This window comes from Bidens hawaiensis, unplaced genomic scaffold (genome assembly GCF_021521415.1).
Source record: "Bidens hawaiensis isolate Kalapana, Puna unplaced genomic scaffold, B.hawaiensis_p1.1 tig00020921_1, whole genome shotgun sequence".
Classification (NCBI taxonomy): Eukaryota; Viridiplantae; Streptophyta; class Magnoliopsida; order Asterales; family Asteraceae; genus Bidens; species Bidens hawaiensis.
Window position 1 is genome coordinate 334,707 of NW_027493231.1, and position 19,121 is coordinate 353,827.

At 37.0% G+C, this 19,121-nt stretch overlaps 1 pseudogene; it reads left to right on the forward strand.

Annotated features, from left to right (window-relative positions):
* Positions 1-15,607: 15,607 nt before the first annotated feature.
* Positions 15,608-16,183, forward strand: LOC143562246 (putative serine/threonine-protein kinase PBL23 pseudogene; annotated as a pseudogene).
* The last annotated feature ends 2,938 nt before the right edge of the window (positions 16,184-19,121 follow it).

Consider the following 19,121-nt stretch of genomic DNA (forward strand, 5'->3'; position numbering starts at 1 on the left):
GTTGCACGCATAACTGGGGGCTCTACTCTGCAATCATACTCAACCGTCTGCCAGAAATCTTCTATGTTAGGTAATGAGATGGGCAGGGTTGTAGTAATAGCGTGGAAGATACGCGAGCGGAAAAGAAAAGTTATGATCTCGCGAATATCATTAACACCGCTCGCATTCGGGTCCAAAGTAATATACATATTATGCCCCGGGAAAAACTGACGGTTGTTATCTCCTCCATCATCACCACCAGCACCACCGGCTCCTGCAACAGCTGCCATATCTGCATCACAAACGGTCTAAGTTAGAGAAACGTCGAGGTAGATTGTAACTTCGCTTATTACCATGAGCGAAGTTAAGATAAACATTAGTGTGCAAGCGAAGTTAGACATAGGGCGAAGTTGAGCATAACTTCGCCTATACACTAACTTCGCTTGACAACAGGTTAACATTTATATAATATTTAAAGTATCAGGCGAAGTTAAGCCTTAGGCGAAGTTAAGGATAACTTCGCCCAATCATAACTTCGCCCTTGATTAATTAAAATTTTAGAGTAACAGGCGAAGTTAATCCTTAGGCGAAGTTAAGAATAACTTCGCCTAAACAATAACTTCGTCTGAACTGAAACGGCAAAGTTATAGAAGGCCTGACGAGGTGAATTTTGGTAATTTGATGATTGTGGACTCTTAAACACATGATTTTATGGAGATCTCGACGATCAAGATGATTACGACCACGTGAAAATAAGTTTGAAAAGCGGGTGTTGAGGGTTTGAATGAACGGGGTCATGAATCGGGTCGAAAAGACCTTTGATTAACGTCATTGACATAGATTATAAGATATGACGATACTACACACCTTTAAATCGGATCGGAATTTGAGAAAAATAACACGGATTGAGTCAAAAGACAACTTCGCTTGATGGTTAAAAAGCTAACTTCGCTGGGTTATGAAAATAATAAAGAGTTTGACTTGAAAATTTCATTATATAAGGTCAAAGTTATACAGGCGAAGTTAGGGTTAACTTCGCCTATCCCATAACTTCGCCTGTTTAAACAACTTCGCTTATTAAACTTTACAAAACAAACCCTTATAATTTGAACATTTTGCAATTAACTTTTAAAACTTCCTTTAAAGAGTTAAATGATATGATCAAAGACCAAGTAACCAGGTATAAAATCATAAAACGACATAAGTAGAATAAAATTTAGAAATAAAGTACACGGGATCAAATTTCAGTCTCGACAGGGACTACCACGTTTTAGAAAAGATCCGAACAGGAATCATACTAATTAAGTGACTGTCACACAGATCCATGTTCAGCTCTATTATGACATAAAGAAACAGGTTGTAAGCAGGTAAATAACTTAGTATGGTTTTCATTGCTTCTGTGATACGGGTTAGGTTCAATTAAGCTCAAAATATAAATGGGCAACACATCAGAGAATGTGATGTCTCCTATATATTCTCAAACCGTATTTGGCTTTCCCCAAGTCACCCCGAGTTGACCTCGACCCGTAGTATCTGATTAAGCTGTAAATACATCTCAATATTCATCTCGTTCTCGGTCTTGCCTCTTGATTGATAAGTACAACATAATAGACTTCAGAAGGCTTAAATAATAATTTTTTTTAAACATTTCCATAGCCGTAAACAGTAGACTACTGCAAGTTCCGAATCTGGATCACTGCAGTTTCTTGACACACTATCTTCTCGGGAATCAGAACACTCACGGGCTCGTGTATGACTGGGTAATCGCTTTTCTGCCTATCATTCAGAAAGATATATATGAAGACATGCACAACTCTTAATGAGTTTCCACTTAAAATCGAGGAGAGATAGTTAGTATCACTTCTACTTTTACGCACCATAAAAGGCTACCATGACATACAATGACTGTTCTAAAGTCTTTTAGGCCTAATAACTTCACTAGTTAAGCACACAGAATTAGTTTGTCTATCACTTTCCAAGGTTGGATCAATTTTCTTTTAAACATAGTAAAGATACTTCTTACGAAGTAGTAGACTTCTAACTAAGTATGATCCAATGGATCAGCTGGACCGACCACATACGAGTATGTGTCCTTCTAACTAAGTATGAACGACTAATGGTCAGCGAAAGAATAAAAACACATCATAAACCGTCCCGGTCACTTTCAGTCAGTTGGTTAATGGCTATCCTCATAATCTACTGGTAGAAGTGAGGACCAAACACATCCGAAGATATGTCCTTCAAACTGAAGCAACCGACATAATTCTAAGCGATAGCGACCTTTTTTTTAAAGTAAAAACAAGAAATACGGTTACTCGGGATTGATCATCCCATTAAGCTCAACAAGGTTTTGAAAACGAGTTCTGTCAAATGCTTTAGTAAACAAATCAGCGAAATTATCTAACGAATCAACCTTTTCTAGCATTATTAATTTCTTCTCAGCACAATCCTGTATAAAATGATGACGGATGTCAATGTGTTTAGTTTTGCTATGCTTTACGGGATTGTTAGTTACTGAGATAGCAGCAGCGTTATCTATGCAAATAGGAGTATGAGTGAAATTCATACCGTAATCACGCAATTGCTGTTGTATCCACAGAACCTGGGAGCAGCAGTTCGATGCTGCCGTTTACTCTGCTTCACAGGTAGAGATGGCGACTGAGGTCTGCTTCTTTTACTGCCATGACACTAATCTGCCTCCAAGGAATTGGCATCCACCTGTTGTTGACTTCCGATTCTGATTGCATCCACCATAGTCAGAATCCGTGTAAACGACCAACTCCAAGTCTCCCCCTTTCGTGTACCACAACCCCAGCTTAGGCTTGCCTTTGAGATACCGCAATATCCTTTTTACACCCTTCATGTGTGATTCCTTTGGGTTTGCCTGAAAACGAGCACAAAGACAAACTGCAAACATAATATCAGGTCTAGATGCAGTTAAATACATTAAAGAACCTATTATTGCTCGATATTGGGTGGGGTCCATGTCTGCATCACTGTCTTAATCAGCACCCAATTTGTGATTGACACAGACTGGAGTGTCAAATGGAGTGCTGTCCTCCATCTTGAAGCGTTTGAGAACGTCTTGGACATATTTAGTCTGATGGATGAACATCTCATCCTTCTTCTGATCAACCTGCAATCCTAGAAAGAAAGTTAGCTCACCCATTGCACTCATTTCAAACCTCTTCTTCATGACTTCTTCAGATTCCTGACACATGGCGACTTTTGATGCAGCAAAGATGATGTCGTCCACGTAGACTTGAACCAGAAGAAGTCTCCTCCTTTTTTCTTAACGAACAGTGTGCTGTCGATCTTTCCCCTTTCAAACCCATTCTCAAGCAAGTAATCGGATAAAGTTGCATACCAGGCACGAGGGGCCTGATGTAGCCCATATAGCGCTTTACTTAGCTTGTACACGTGATCAGGAAAGTCTGGGTCGGGAAAACCCGGAGGTTGCTCAGCGTACACAACCTCATCGACTTTGCCGTTAAGAAACACACTTTTCATGTCTAACTGGAACACCTTCATCTCCTTGTGTGCAGCAAATGCCAAAAACAAACGAATCGCTTCCAATCTCGCCACAGGAGCAAACAGTTCATTGTAGTCGTTTCCTTCTTGCTGATTAAAGCCTTTTACAACCAGCCTTGCCTTGTTCCTGATTATTATCCCTTTCTCATCTCTCTTACATTTGAAAACCCATTTAGTGCCAATCGCATGCACATTCTTCGGTTTTGCAACCAAATTCCATACCTCCATCTTCTTGAACTGGGCTAACTCTTCTTGCATGGCTTCGACCCACGAGCTTTCTTTTAGAGCCATTTGATAGTTCTTTGGTTCAATCTGGCTGATGAAGCAGGTGTACAAGCATTCGTTAATGATACCCGTTTCTTTAATGCTTTTGTAAACACAAGTGTGCTCATTCAAGCTTCGTCTTGTTTGTACACCGTCGGACAGATAGGTTACGTTCTCTAAAGTGTGATTTCTGTGAACTCCAGTAGTCGGAACCGAACTGACTTGCAGATTGTCTTCCAGTTTCGAAGATAGTTCATCAACGGGCGATTGTTGTTGAGAGTGAAAAGGATTGAAGAATTCGTCTTCTGTAGAGGCAGCAGGGGTATCGACAGCAGTTGACGAGGAAGGTTGACATTCATCGTACTGAGGTCGTTGCACAAAATTTTCTTCCTCATCATAAAGAATCGGCGTAGCAATTCTCTCATCAACTTAGTTAAAACTCGATTAAGGATATAACAGGCCGTTGCAACAGCTTCAGCCCAGAACACCACAGGAAGTTTAGCATCAGCCAGCATGGTTCTGGCCCCTTCAATTAGCGTCATGTTCTTCCTCTCAGCCACCCCATTTTGTTGCGGAGTATACGGGGCGCTGTACTGGTGGTCTATCCCTTTCTGTAAGCAAAACATCTCCATCTGATAGTTTTTGAACTCTGTTCCATTATCACTCCTGATGTACTTTACCTTTCTCCCCACAATATTCTCAACCTTGGTAATCAAGTTAATTACCAACTGAACCGTTTCATCTTTTGTCTTTAGAAAGTATAGCCAAGAATATCGAGAGTAATCATCAGTTATTACCAAGCAGTATGATGTTCCACCTAGACTCTTTACATTCACGGGGCCGAAGAGATCCATGTGAAGTAGGTCTAGGGTACTGACTATTGAATTAACCTTCTTGGTGTGATGAGATTTCTTGTGTTGCTTTCCCTTCTTGCACGATAGACATTGGTCTTCAAAGTTGAAATTTTTCAAGGGAACACCCAGCACCAGCCCATTCTTGACAATGTAGTTCATTTTTCGAAGATGTATATGCCCCATTCTTCGATGCCATAACTCGGACTCCGATTCAGTTGCTTTTGACAGAAGACATGATTCTTCTGTTGCCATCTCAGTCGACCTCATGTCCATAACATATGTATTATTTTCCCTTGGAGCCTTCATTACTATCCATGCCTCTGGTATCTTGAAACCAGGATACAGTACAATCGCTTCATTTTTGGTAAAGTGCACAGTGTAATCTTTGTCACAGATCTGAGACACACTCAGCAAATTATGCTTCAGCTCTTCAACGAAATTCACCTTTTCTAACTTCATTTTACCATTAGTCACCGTCCCAATTCCAGTAATTCTACCACCACTCTCTCCAGAAAAACTTACTCTACCTCCCTGAACAGGTTTCCATTCTTGTAACAAATTCTTGTTACCAGTCATGTGCCCGGAACAGCCGCTATCCACAACCCATAGATTGTTTGCAGCCCTGTTCAACTGTTCCTGCACGATTAAAGCAAATGATCAAAATCTGGGGACCCAAGACCTATTGGTCTTGGGTCGATTAAATCTGTTAAAAGGCATCCAATACTTTGGCTGTCCAAAGTTAGTATTAGAATGATTTCTGTAAGTCATAAAAGGATACCTTCTTGTAGATTGACTATGAGGCCATCCAAATTTTCATGAATTAAATGAATTATAACTAGTGGTTTGGTTGTTAACAGGGAAAAACTGAGATCGATTTCTTTGAAAACCTGGATTAGTCCAATATCTGAACTTTGATGAGTTTGCATTCTTACCATTATAGTAATTACTGGTAGCTCTATTCTCAGTTTTCGGAGGCCTCAAACCTCTGAATCTCTGATTCAGAGGGCAATCAGCAATCAGGTGTCCTATTCGATTGCATCTGAAACAGCTCCTGTGTTCAACCTTCGTCTCAACAGTTGTTTCAGATGTTGAGGTGGCATTACTACCCGTTTGCCTAACATATAGTGGGACATACGGGTTTAGAGGGGAATTCTTTTCAGTAGGTTTAAATTCCTCCCCACGTCTTAGTAACACTACCTCTTCTTTTGTCTCACTAGATTCGGATGTCTGGTCCGAATTTGATGAGACAGAACTCGGAACAGAAATCTTAACACTCGAAACAGGCTTACTCGTTTCCTTTTTACTTGATTCAGGTTTTTTAATTGAAACTTTGACAGGAACTGTCTGACTTATCTCAACATCAACGGATTTTTGATTACTAGGATCATAAGTATAGTTATGATTATAAGGTGGTGGAACTTCAGAATATCCAATTCCTCCCCTTTTAACTGGGGAACGTTGATCACTTACGAAGTGATCAAGTATTGCAGAGGAATTTCTAAATTGCTCAAGCTTTCTGTTTAGTTCCACCACTTTCACCTGGTAATCAGCTATCTGTTTATCCCTTTCAACAATTAGTTTGGTTTTCTCTTCTAACACTTCATAGCTAAGATCAATTACTTGTATTTTTTCAGCCTTGCTTTAAGACTTCTGATATCTTTTTCACTAGCCTTAATCTTTACTGAATAACTATTTTCTCTAGTTTTAGTGTAATAATGATCTTCTTTTAACGTTTTAAATTGAGAGTCCAAACTAACAAACTGATCAGTTAATGTTTTCAATTGTTCAAACAGATTTTCACATTGCATACAAGGGAGTTCAGAACATACCTCAGAGAGCTGATCATTCACCTCTGCCATATAAGCTTGATCTTCTCTTATCTCTCTGCCGTTTTCTTCAGTTTCGATGTTAACCAAGTTGGCCTGTTCGAACACTTCCTCAACCTCCAGATTCCAATTGTATCCCCCGTTCTGTCTGGATACCATCGCCCTATTCTCATTACTTCCACCATTCGGTTGTGCTGGCCTGTTCTGACTACGTTCTACTCTTTCATTCGTGCAATTCTTTAGCAAAGTGGCCATTCTGTTGACAGTTATAACACCGAACCTTTGACTTATCAAAACCTGGTCTCTCGCCAACGAACTTTCTACCAGTCTTCTTCATAAACCTTTTAACTCTTCTTACAATCATCGCCATCTGCCACTGCAGGTCCATCTCTTCCAGATCATCAGCATCGATCTGATCATAGTCTTCGTCTAAGGTAGCAGGGTCAACAATTTTACCTTTGATGTAATTTTCGTAAGAAGCTATGAAAGATGCATAGAGAGCAAACTGCTGTTCAGCAAACTTAACACTCATGGGCATCTGAGAGTAGTTGTTGTTCGGAACATTTGAGGAAAAACTACCTGTTGTTGCTTGAGGTTTAAAGAATTTGTTCCACCAGCTACGAAACACACATCACCATCCATGTTGAGAGTTACATGACCATCTTGAGTTGAGTTAGAGCTCGGTTCTCCCTTTGAGTAGTAAGCAGATGATTCTGACTTTGAACTTGAACTCGTAGTAACTTTCGCACCATACATTCCCGGATCCTGAACCTGATCAGTTGGTGTCTCTTTTCGAACCATGTTCAGTTCAAAAGTTCGTAGTTTATTGACTGCTGTTTCCATGTCAATGTTGGCAAACTCTTTATCTTCTCTCATCAAGACAGTTTACATTTCTCATTTCGGTGGGAGAGCATCAAGAAGTTTTTCTACGATCTCTTCTTCTTTATAGTCAATTGAATAGTTTCTGAGTTCGGTCATCAAGTGGTAATACCTTGTGATGATATCATCAAGTGACTCATTCTTCAAATACTTGAACACCGAGAATTGGGTTTTGAGTAGCTTAATCTTGGACGCACGTATCCCCACATTACCTTCATATCGATTTTCAAGCGCTTCCCATAGCTCTCTGGCGGTTTTATATTTCCTGAAGGTGTGAAGAATCTCTTGTGGAAGAGCCATTGTTATCGCATCATGAGCTTTGCTTTCAGCCTCATACATCTTCTTTTCTTCCTCTTCCATCTTATTGTATTTCTTTATTTGTTCACGACCCTCAAACAGAGATGTTGGTGGAATGTATCCATCTTGAATGCACACCCACATCTTAGCATCTTGATATTTAACATATTGTTCAAACCGATCCTTCCAAGCCACGAAATCGGTACCCTTCAGCATTTTCGGAGCCTTAGTAGCTGAACCTGCTTCCACCTCCATTTTCACCAGTTCCGTAATATTTATAGAAGTCATCTTTGGAAGAAATACAAACGAGCACTCAAAGAAACCAAAAAAAATAATTTATTATTCTGAACAGTACTGTAGGCGAAGTTATTCTTAACTTCGCTTAAGAGTAACTTCGCTTGAAACACAACTTCGCTGTCTTCCCAACTTCGCCTGATGTTAACTTCGCTTGTTGACAACTTCGCTTAAGTTAAGCGAACTTGTGAGTTAGGCGAAGTTGTTATTAACTTCGCTTAAACTTATATCTTCGCCTAAACCCTACAAACAGTGGCGGCAACTTCGCCTGATGAACATAACATTTTTGCAGGTTTGATTTTGACGTTTTGCGAGGTATGCGAAGGTGTAATGGGTTGTTTTTGGTGGAGTGAGGTGAGTAGGACACAAAAACTCGGTATTCCAACGTAAACTCGTCCCGCGAATAGTCGAACGGAACGATTTCTACACCCGTGTGATAATCCAGAACCACACAATCACGAGCAAATGCTCTGATACCAATTGTAGGTTCCCAGCCGGATCTACTCGGAAATATCTCGTTCTACATAGGTGCGGAATCCCTACGTAAGACGATACGAGCGTAGAAGCGATATACGTTAAACACAAGCAAACTCACGTTACAATAAACAAAGAACACGTTGTATTGCAACTAATAACACGTGATATTCAATCACCGATTACACATTCTTCAAAATCATTCCTTCAAAATAAGCCGTAAACCTAATATATAAAGTTATCGACAATTTCGCCTAACAGACTAGGCGAAGTTGTTGATAACTTCGCTTGTCCACAAGTTCGCTTATAACAGGCGAACTTGTGAGACAACTTCGCTTAAACACCAATACAAACCAAACTAACATTATTACAGACACTCGATACTGAACTACTGACATCATGTACCAACAACCACATACTCCTTGTGATACGATACCCTACTTGCTCTAACTATTTAGTTTAACTAGGTTTTTGATTGACTTGAATGACGGTCATCAACCCTCCCGAGACAACTAAGTCTCGGGAACCTGTATCTAATTAAACTGCTAATGTGTAGGATCAGCCAAGACGTTCTGTAAATATTATATGGTATTTGGATAGTGGTTGTACCTGACACATGACAGGAGACGAATCCTTGCCATTTGACATTAAACCGTTCGATGGCGGATACGTTTCTTTTGCTGGAGATATGGGTGAAAATATTTCTAAACAAGGTAAAGTGTCAAATGGAGTCCTGACATTTGAAGATGTCAACTTGGTGGAAAAACTGAACCACAATCTGCTCAGCATCTCTCAAATCTGAACCGAAAACTTGTCACAATAGAACGGGTCAATGCTGATGACAACTATGCAGACCTGTTTACTAAAGCCTTTGATCGTGCCAGATGCTTGTTTCTCGTTGAGTCACTTGGCATGATCTCTTTTGTACAAAATTAAGTTTTAATTTTTTGTTTTATTTTTATTTTTATTTTAAAATTATTTTAATTTTATTTGTTTTATTTCATTTTATTTTTACTTTCTTAAAAGTTTATTTTATCTAAGTTCTTTTTAATTTAGCTTAAAATTTTCTTTTATTTTAGATATTGAACTTTTATTTTTAAAATTATTTTTATAATGTTATTATATGTTTAATTTAAAGTTTTAAAATTTTAAACTTTGGTTTTATTTTTATTTTGTTTTTTTTTTAAATTTTTTTTAATTTTCATTTTATTTTATTTCTAAATTAAAATTTTATTTTAATTTCTTTTATCTTTTTGTATATAAAAATTGTAAATATTTTTTAAATATGTCACAATTTTAGAGGGAGAAAATGAGTTAACTTTAACTCGCCAAAAAGATTTTACCTTTGTTAAGAAAAACAAAAAATTAAGTCTCTTGACTTTACAAAAATATTTTATATATTATTTATTTTATTTAAGAAAATCTGAAAAATTCTTAAAAGTATATTCACTCGTTTAGAGGGAGCTCCTGTTTAGAGGGAGTCGGATAATATTAAAATATCATAAAATTTTGAGAAATCGATCCGACCTTTGAAAAATGATAGAAAATTGTCTTAGGTGAACCTAGCACATGAAAAGAGTATATCAAAAGCCAACAAGATCATCGCTTGATGTGTAGATAGGCTTAACAAATGAGTAAGTATCATAGTGATATAAACTTAAATATCTACCTATGCTAGTGGTTACACTCTTATGAAGCGGTTGCCGACTCCAATTAAGTCATATTAATGAAGGCAAACATCCTAATAGTCAGTCATACACGAGCCCGTTAGCGATTGGTTACAATGAAAATTATTTCTTGCTTTAGCTTCAATATTGAAAAACATCAAAAATTATTGAAAAAACATAAAAACTGCAAAATGCTCAAAAAGTATTCAAAAATCAACAACAAAAATGTTGATAATTTTATCAAACAAAAAGGGGTATATTAGAACCACGTAACATGGGGCAAACAAGTAAGTCCTAAACACTTTACATGAAGGCATAAGTCAACAAGGCTAGTAAGTCCATTGTTCACCCTTTACATATTGTTTGATAGAAAAGTTTGCAAAGAGTCTATAGAAGCTCAAAATGTTTTAATCAATCATTAGGGGGTCGGAGTCAATTCGAGGTGATACTGATGAACACAAAGTATGCCCGAGGTATGATGGAGTTTGTAACATGTCGGATTAACAGGGGACCACACATGTATTGTGTCTAACTATACCTTAACGTATCACGGTGAAATCAAAATACTTGTTAAGTTTATAGTGGACCAACATATCTAAAATCGACTTTGGGTTTTTGGCATAATAATATCCAAATAGAAGTGTGATCTAGGACACTATAGATAATATGATTCCATGTCGTAATCTTTCTCACCAAAAACAAGTATTAATAGCCTCTTCTGCAAATTAATAAATATGATTAATATGTTATTAATTTTCTCCTTGTTTTGTTTTTTTTTTTTAATTTTAGTTCATTTTAAATTTTTATTTTATTTTATTTTACATGTTAAAATTAGTTTAATTTGTATTTATTTCTATTTTATTTTATCTTATTTCATTTAACATTTGATTTTATTTTTTTTTCTTTCAACTTTTATTTTTAAATTTTATCTTTACTTCTAACTTATTTGATTTTATCTTATTTTATTCTTATTTCTTAAGTTATTTTACTTTTGTCTTCATCTTTGTAATTATTTTAAAACTTTTTTTAAATTTTGTATAAATTTCATTTTTGTCTAAAAAGTTTCATTTTCTGTTTTATTTTAATTTAAATCTTAAAAACTTTATTTTACTTTAAACTTATTTTAAAATTTTAATTTAATTTTATTTTATTAAAAAAATTTATTTTAATTTTTAAGTATTTAGTCAAAATGGGTTTTTGTTTACAACAAGGTCCTCATTGCATTGCTTGTTAAGTATTGACCCGATAAAATATATATTGAAAAGTGCTTGGATGGAGACGATGATAAGTCAGGAGAGAGATGACGAGGATGAGGATGAGTATGATAGCTATGATGATACTCGTGGTGATGGTAGTAGTAGTGGAATTGGTAGCGGTGAGGCTACCGGAAATAAGATGGCTGATGTTGAGCCGTCAAAGGAGGCTGAGAAAACGAGGGAATTGGAGGCTGAGCTCGCCTCTTTACTAAATGTTTGTTCTTTTGCAGGTACCATTCCTTCTGTTCGAGAAAGCCGTGGATGAAAATAATGATGAAAGTGATGATGGCATAAATTATTCTCTCAATCCCGACACACCAGTTAGGGAGAATGTTGAGCCAGCCATGGATAAACATGTTGTCACTTATATTGTTGCACCTGCTCGAAGAAACTCAAGAAAAGGAACCAAATTCTACAGCGTGAGCAGGATGGGAGGCATGTGAACGAGGTCGAAGTTTCTTCACGACTTCATTGCATGAGAATACGACAACAAATACGACGACGTTATCATACATTGCACTCGCAGTCATGAGCTCACGTTCTTTGATGAGAATGGATTGACTGGATTTGGACTCCGCGACCTCAGGAAGCTAATTGAGCCGCCTCTATGTACAGTCGAAGATGTCCGTCGTGACAACATGGACGCCATCGTTGGAAAATTCAACAAGTTTGTAAGATTACTTGTTGAAAAGCAACCTTTTGAAGAAGATCCAGATGGTGTATTTGACTACGAGTCCGAATGTGAGTGGTGAGAAGGAAATAAGACAAATATCAAAAGACTAGAGGGAGATTGTAAGGCCCGGTTTTGTTTAATTGAGTCTTTCGTATTTGTATCATTTTAGTTTACGTCTTTGTTAGTTTACGCGAGCCCTCTTGTACTTGAAGCCCATTGGGCATTTATTAATGAGATGGGTGTATGACATACTCACAATATATAATGTGTGTGTATGGAATACACCAAGTAACCCTTTTGCTAAATACTATCCAAGCAACATACAAACTCTCTCAACCTCCTTCACCCTTCTTATTTTCGGCCCCCCTAACCAACACACAAGATCCGAGATCTCGGTCCAACTAGTTGTTTCCGCCAACTAGTTGTGAGGTTGATCCAAGAACGACTAGTCTTTAGTTTGTTTTGTTGTTTGATCCGGTTTCGGGACCTACACTTTCTTTTTTCCATAACAGGTGACGTTTTGTATATTTTTCACCTCGTATAGCATGTGTACACGGTACACTAACCTAGCATATAATACTATAACAACCGAATGTTTATGCTTTCAAGTTTAGCCCGACACAGTTAACCTAAACCACCAAATGGCCAAATCTGTTTGCGCCTCTTCATCAAGACTACAAAATTTCATTTATCAATCTCCGAGGCTCAATAATAATGAACTTTTTCCCAAAAGAATGTTGGGGAAAAAATTATTTACTAATTTAGTGTTAATTCAAAACTATTTACCAAAAGAGTGTTCATAGATAATTTTTTATTTTTCACTGCTAATAAAATTGGGAAACTTGTATTTTAATAATTAATAATGTTAAACCCTTTTTTTAATTACTCTCAAACCAAATGTGAATTTTACATGAATAATAAAAAATAGGATGGATAAAATGAATAAGATGTTTTTATATATTTGGTCAATCAAAATGTGTCCATAATAATATTTATGAATATGAAAAATATAAAAACTTCTATGTAAAAATTTAAACAAAAAAGTAAAACACAAAAAATAAGACAAATAGATTTCCTAGCAAAACATAAAAAAATGTTTTTTTTCAAAAACGTCCACTAATTCAATGACTAAACTTTTTTATATATGCATTTTCTTTTGGTAGGCTTTTTTCAAATATCAAGATGCATTGTTTATATTTTTTTCACACACAATACGAAGTGAAGAAAAAAGTGACGTGGCGTCATTTTCATAATTATGCGAATTAATGCGTGATTATGCTAGAACATATTTTCAACTAACAAAATTGTGTTACGCTAGTTCATTTTATTGAATTCTATATTTTTATAAATAAACTTGAATTATATATTAATTTATTTATTTATGTGTGGAAAATGATTTGAACATCACATGATTCACATCTTGATTAAAAAAAACTCACTGAAAGAAAATGTATACAAAAATTTTCTTAATCATTTTCCGTTAAAACATTAGTGAACTTTTTGAAAAAAAAAAGGTTATCATTTTTTTACAGTTTGCTAGTAATCGATTTATTTTATGCTTAAATTTTTACATAGCTTGAGAGTGAAGTTTGTATTTTTTCTTTTCATCCATCAATATTATTATGAACACCTTTTGATTGACCACATATATAAAAACATCTGATTCATTTTCACTCATCCTAGCTATTATTTATAATTCATGTAAAATTCATGTTTTGTTGAGAATAATTAAAAAAAAGGTTTAATGGTGCTAATTATTAAAATACAAATTACCCAATAAGATTAGAAATGAATAATAAGAAAAATAGTTTTTATCATATTGGTAAAAACAATTTTCCACAAACACACTTTTAGGAAAAAAAAACTCCAATAATCATACCCTTTATCTGTTATACTCTAATTTCATAGATCGATCGATCAATTTGACACCGCATCATTGGATTCACTCTTCACTGCGTACAATTATAGGTTAAAAACTTAAAAACGTTTTTTTTTCATGGCTAAACAAATAATGTGTAGCTGGGTTAATGTTATGTTTGATAAACTAGCTTCTGTCTGTTGATTGTTGGGTTACTGTGATTTCATTTAAGTTTGTGCATTGGAAGTAGTGGTGTGTGCTGGAATAGATTGATTGTAATTAATTGTTTTTAGTATGTGATTTTAAATAATCTGCATATGTTGATGGTTAATTAAGCAAATATGTTAAACTATGTGACCTTTGCAAATATGTAATTTTATGATTACACTTTTTTTGGCACCGTTTGCACCAATGTAGTACCAAATTACTGGAATTATCCCTGCTTTGAATCAGAAGTTTTTTTACCGATCAAACCGAGAGCGCGCTGGACGATTCGCCCAAATGGTTGCAATTGGATCGCTCGCTAACCAATTTTTTTAGTTTCTTACAATGTGGCGATAAATTGATAATATAAAGGAGGTAGGAGTAGAACCCGAGAAGCCCAAATTATCTAAATCTTCCAGCCACTAATTTGGCTAAGTGGTAAGAGGCAATGCCCTCTTTGGTGGAAACCCACGCTTAATCCTGGTTGGGAGTAAAAGAAAAAATAGAAAGTGGTGGTGGTGTAGAAATATTTGTTGCTAAAAAAAATTGAATCTTTCAACTAATCACAAAGGAGACATGGCTTGAAACTACCAAATGAACTTAAATTGGTGAGTGTGGTGTTCCGGTCTAAACGGTTTCTCTAACCGGAAAAAAACGTCGGTTAGAAACCGGTTATTGATCTCAAAACCGGTTAACCCATTTTTTTAAAAAACGGTTTTTTCGGTTATTCATTAGTTAACCGATTTGGTTATAGCCGAAACCGGTTAGACCGGGTAGGGTTTTTTTTTTGTCTCAAAACCGGTTAGTACCCAGCCCGATTAACCGGTTATTTCCCGCCAAATTATTAACCGGTTAGAAAATTAACCGATTATTGGTTAACCAGAATGTGCACCTCATCACTTCCATCCATACCAAAGTCCCAAACTATCTGAATATGCTTCAACTTATCATATTATGTTCCGTCACAGGCACAACCATTTTTCAATATTGGGTTATATAACCTGTTCCAACCACTAGAATGTAAAAAAAAACAAGAGGTGTCGGCGGCTTTCCGAATTAAGTGACAGAAAGAAATTAAGAATTTCAAGTTGCGATTGGGTCGCTCATCAACCAATTTTTGTTTTTTAGTTTCTTTCAATGTGGTGGGGTGTACGACTCGGTTATTAATGCATCTGCAAGCTAGATAACTTTAAATTTTTATACTTTTAAACTGCAAATTTCAAACTTTCTCTAGACTTGAACCCAGGATGATTTAAAAATTTCAAGGGTTTTGTCTTTTAATTAACACTGGTCAATGGCCACTGACCGTCACTCGTCCACCAACCCTACAACAAATAACTTTTAAAATACAGTCAGATATAAAAATAGTTTGAGCCACAAATATCGGATCAAGTGGATGGCTGAAATTATTGATCTGATATTTGACTAAAAGAGACGACTTTTTCCATCAAACGAGTACTCATACATCATTCAAATATTCAATATATTCACTTGCACACATTTCCATCTTTGTATCTGTCTTGGTTATTTCAGTTTATTTGATTCATCATCATGTCTTTCATGAAAGACTTTGAGCACCTTCTAATTCAAATGAAAGATATAGTATCCGCTACCAATAATTTTGATCCCGCCAAGGTGATTGGGCGTGGTGGATTTGGGAAAGTATATAAAGGAGAACTCTCTCTGCCGGACGGACCAATCATGGTAGCATTTAAGCGATTAGATCGTAGATTTGGGCAAGGAAAAATTGAGTTTTGGAAGGAGATTATGATGCTTTCAAAATACAAACATGAAAATCTAATCTCCCTCATGCACTACTGCATTGAGGGTGATGAGATGATCCTTGTTTACGAGTATGCGTCACGCGGGAGCCTCAATCATTATCTAAGTGATGCGAATGCTCTCACTTGGACCCAGCGCTTGAGGATATGTGTTGGGGCTGCGCGTGGGCTACGCTTCTTACATGATCCTATGGAGACACAACAACGTGTTCTTCATCGAGACATCAAAAGCGCAAACATTCTTTTGGATGAGAACTGGACGGCTAAAGCGCAAACTCCTTTGGTGTTGTGTTGTTTGAAGTATTGTGTGGGAGATTATGCTTCGAGTACACTAATGGTGAACTAAGTAACATTTTCGTGTCTAAGTGGAGACGATGCTACGAGCAGAAGAGGTTAGATGAGATTATTCTTGTTGGTGTACAAGAACAAATGGATCCAGGTTCATTAGATTCATTTTCTGCTATCGCCTATCAATGTGTGAAGATGGCTCGTGAAGAGCGGCCAACAATGGCTGAGATTGTGAAAGAACTTGAATTTTCGCTCGAACAACAAGTAAATTTAATCTTATTTCCCTGCAAATTTCCAGTATTACAAAGTCCAAACCCTATTCTATAGTACTAACGAAAAAAAAGGAACTAAAACATAACAATTTTATATATAAGATATCTTGAAAACCTCGCAAAGAAGGTAGATTTTGCAGAACTGATCAAGATTGCAAACCATGCGGTGCCTCCATTATCTTATGGAGCCCGAAGTCAACTGCTCGTGTTTCTCCTGAAAGGATTGTTTGTTGATGATGAAAAAACGGTAATTAGTAAATTTTTATATGACACGTTTATAGGTCCCAAAACGACCACTCGAACGGATTTTGCACTTGATAATGTTTCGAGACGGGTGCGGTAAATGAAGCGACTGAACAAAAGATAATATAAAGATAGAATATAAGTGAACGATCTCGTTGTCGGTTAAAAGATTTGATATATAAAAGATAGAACCGACCCACCCAAGGTGAGCTCCCCTTGGGTGGTGATTTACATCTTACAAAACACACACACAAACAAAGACAACAAGTCCCTATTTATAGTCTAACTAATACAAATAAACTAGAAGATCTCCTTGTTAAAGCTAAACGCGTGTGGAAGCTCTCGTCTCGGTTCCGGTTTTGCTTGCCGACATTAATAATTATCTTGACCAAAATATATAACATGTTTCATCATTTGATATCGCAAGTCACTAAAATTGGCCTTACAATCACCCCTTGACTTGTGATATCAAAACATCGTCGAACCGTGTCTCGCATCTTCACGAATCAACCCGATAAATGTGAAGCCTCTTCAATTACCTCCAAAGGTATGATCCATCTAATTCATTCATGAAGGGGTTATCACTTCTTTATCCATCTCGGATCTTCAAGCAATATAGGTTCAGAAGAAAAATCAGGGACAACGATCAAATGAACAAAGCTTGTTATTTCCTCTTTAACTCCAAATTCGTATCCAATTTGTTCAAAGGTACTAAATTTCTCGAACGCTTTGAAAATAACATAGAAATAACATGTTTTGAACACGGTCCAACAATGACGAAAACCTGAACAACTTTGACTTTCTTCAGTTTGGTCAATCCCGAAAAATAATTATTTCACAGCACAAAAACGTCTTGCAATGATTTGAGTGTTTAACTTCTGGCCCAAACTCAACCAAGAAGTAAACTGCCCAAATAAAACAAAATAGCCCACTTGTATACCCCATAATGAATAAAACCTAGCAGCCTAACCATCAATCTTTGAAAAGAGAGGCCCAACCTAAGCTCATTTCTAGTTAACAATTTTATATTATGGCACAAAACATTTTAACCTTTTGGTGACAACAAAGGCAACCGCCACCATCCGGCTGTCACCCTCTATTCCGGCTGCCGAAAAAACGATTCCGGTGAATTGGCGCCTGAGAATCAGTTTTCGGCAACCGCCGCCATTGTGTTGAGACACTACAGCCGCCACAGCCGAGCACCATCTTCTTCGACACCAATATGCCGTCACCCAACTTCAACAGTCCCTTCCGCCGCCAATTAACCATCACAGCTCCGCTGAAAAGACGATCTCCGGCCACCATATCCTCATTCGCCGCCCTCTTCACCTCTCTTCTTCTTTCTTTCTTGACAAAATGGCAAAAGACGTCCTTTATGTTCAAACGTTTTTTCAGTAGACGTCCTTTAGCGAAAGAAATGGCAGAATACACGTTTCAAATCCGTTTCACGTTAAGTCCTTTAGTGCTAACCCAGTTAATTTTTCTAGTTAAATTTGAACATGTTCAAGGCACATGAGGGGTAGTATTGTAATTTTACATATTATTTAATAAATAAAAGTAAAAAGAATAAAAAAATTTAAAAATATAGATTTCTCTCCTATACTCTCTCTCATCCTTTTTCCCACACTCTCTCTCTTTTTCTTCTTCTTCTTCTTCTTCTTCTTCTTCTTCTTCTTCTTCTTCTTCTTTCTTCACTGCCATTCTGGCCGGATGAAGGCCACCACCACCACAATCGGCCATCGTTGTCGAAAAACCTCGCTCCAAATCCCCCCCTATCGCCACATTATTTCCTCAACAAACTGCCACCACCACACAACCGCAATCAACTAACACTATCTACCCACAATCTTCAAAGATCTCAATGACTTTATACCTCGTCGGTCGTGATTGCTGGTTAAGGCGGAGGCGAAGCCGGAACTGGCGATGGTTGCAAGTGCTTGCAAAAGCCCTAATTTTAAGGATCTAGGGTTTCAAAATACTCATCACCCTCTTCTCGATTTCATCCCCTAAAAACCCTAATCGAACTTCTTGGATTTAGGGAAGAAGATGAGGTTGAGCCATTGAGGAGAGTATGGCAGTGGTGTTGCGATTGTGATGGTTTGAACGGGTGGTGGAGGCGTAAGGTGGTGGGTAGTGGCGGCGTAAGGTGGTGGTGGTGGCGGTGGCGGTGGCGGTCTGCAAGAGGTGGTATTGGCTAGTTGTTGTTGGTGGTGGTGGTGGATATTAAAGGAGAAGGAAGATGGGGTGGTAATGGTGAATCTGGAGAGAGAGAGAGACAGAGAGAGAGAGAGAGTATATTTTTTAAATGTTTTTAATTTTTTTAAATAAAATGATGAAATGACTTATATACCCTCATGTGCTTTGCACATGATCAATTTTAACAAAAAATTTTAACTAGGTTAAGGCTAAAGGACTTAACGTGAAATGGATTTGAAACATGAAGTATGTGTTCTGTCATTTCTTTCACTAAAGGACGTCTAC